Here is a 2,108-nt window from a genome sequence, read left to right on the forward strand (position 1 = left end):
TTGAAGGTCATCTAGTCCAACCCCCTGCTCAGGCAGGAAACCCTATACCATTTCGGACAAATGGCTGTCCAGTCTCTTCTTAAAAACTTCCAGTGTTGGAGCATTCACCGCTTCTGGAGGCAGGTTGTTCCACTGGTTAATTGTTCTCACTGTCAGGAAGTTTCTCCTTAGTTCTAGATTGCTTCTCTCCTTGATTAGTAAAGTAATCAGTATTTAACAAGCACATTGGTAAAGTAATACAATGCTGACCTTTCTTAAAACTTTGGAATGTTTCATAGGAAGTTTAATAGCATTGGAGTCTTGCTCCAAGAATGGTTAGAGTCATACACTGGAGTTGGGTGCAGAATGGAATCAGGACTTGGGTCAATTGGAAAGACCACTTTTCCTATTCTGTCATCTGAACTGGCTGTCTCGTCTTTCCTCAGGGTAAAGCCAGCCCTATCAGATGCTAACAAGGTATTTTTAAAGCCCTAAAAGTAATGACCCACCCAAATTAAACACACACAGATACACTGAGCTACACAAGGACAGATAAATGAAAATCAGGCCTGATTATGAAGAATTGGAACAACTGTGATTAAGCAAAGACTATTTCATTAAGCTGTATGACTTTTTCTATAGCATGCAGATGATTTACAAGGATTGTAATAAGTACTTTAAAACTATTTATGAAAATATTTTAGCTTTACCTGAGATGTCTCTGTTACCTTACTGCTTACTGCTGGCTTCAAAATCCTGAATTTACTTGAGCCTTTCAGGTAACGTTTCTGAAATATATTTTAATAGGTGCAATGAAGAAGGATGTGGCAATAGAACATGGAGAGGGCAGGGCAAAGAAGCTGGGACTCGAGCAACAAGAGAAAGAGCAGGTGCTGGGTTCTTCTATGATAGCGGAAGTGCCATCTCTATAAAGACGATATTAGTAGAAATAAGTGGTCTTATTTGGTGTTAATCAATGGGCATATTTTATTTTATTTTATTTCATTTTATTTTAATTAATTTTATTTTATTTAATCAATGTTCTATGACTACCCAATTCACCAAAGCAATTCTAGGTGGCTAACATAAAATTAAAAACAGCACCAACAAATTTAGAAACAAACAAACATCTCTTGGATTACCACAACTAACATCCCAACCAAAATGCCTAGAGGAAAAGCTAGTTTTTAAATATTTTTGAAAGGTTAGTGTGTGAGGAGGGGGATAAGACAATGAAATCTGACCAATTGCAGCTTCCCAATGGTCTTTGAGGGCAGGCCATGGAGAACACATTAGTGGGAGAACATTTTGGGCATCTTGAAACTATTGAATAAAATTGTCTCATCGATTTTGGAGCAAATACTTAATAAGATAAACCAGTATGTGCAAGTATAGAGTTCCAACCTCTGAAAATCACAGCAGTTTTGCTGGAACATTAAAGGAAAAGGAAGCTGAATAAGGTATTTCCCAAGATTGATTTTTTCCCCCTAACCTCCCCCTTCCCAAAAAATATCAGTTGTCAGATATTGTTAAAAAAAAAACACTTTACTTACAGTTGATGATTTGACTGTATCGTTTACATCCTTAGGATCTGAAATAATGCAATAGAAAATAGAATAAATTAACACGCATCTAGCATATTTTTCAAAATGTTGCCAACTGCAGTAATAAAAAAACTATTATTATGAAAGGGCACAATAATGGAAAATTGTCATTAAATATGAAAGTTTTGTTAAACCTATATCTAAATTGCAGATGGGTTAAGGTTACAGCTTCTGTTCTATCCTGGATTCAGTTCTACATTTTTAAATCTATTTTGTTATTTGACAAAGAAAAGCTAGGAGATTAGGCTTTATTTTATGGCTGTGAATAGCATTGATTGATTGATTGACTGATTCCAGATGAAAACGAAATCTGTATTTATGTGTACGTATTTATGTGTATACACACACACACATACGTACATATATACATGTACATATACTTAGATACATTTTTACACCCACACGTATATAAATCCATTTCACCATAGGTACTTACGTTCAATAAGAAACAGGTAGCATATAATCCCCATTAAGGATATTATAATGCCAGGTACCACAAAAGACAGACCCCAGCAAGTAGATACC

General features: G+C 35.4%; 1 long non-coding RNA gene across 1 annotated transcript; it reads right to left on the reverse strand.

Moving 5' to 3' along the window:
- Window positions 1–694: 694 nt before the first annotated feature.
- On the reverse strand, window positions 695–2,101 carry LOC107301488. Its single transcript, XR_001549298.1, has 3 exons — window positions 2,020–2,101; window positions 1,533–1,570; window positions 695–767 (listed from the first exon to the last, which is right to left on the reverse strand). It is a non-coding gene; the product is annotated as an uncharacterized LOC107301488 (long non-coding RNA).
- Window positions 2,102–2,108: the final 7 nt, after the last annotated feature.

The sequence above is a fragment of the Protobothrops mucrosquamatus genome, unplaced genomic scaffold, assembly GCF_001527695.2.
Source record: "Protobothrops mucrosquamatus isolate PMUCROS unplaced genomic scaffold, P.Mucros_1.0 scaffold13442, whole genome shotgun sequence".
NCBI classification, from domain to species: Eukaryota; Metazoa; Chordata; class Lepidosauria; order Squamata; family Viperidae; genus Protobothrops; species Protobothrops mucrosquamatus.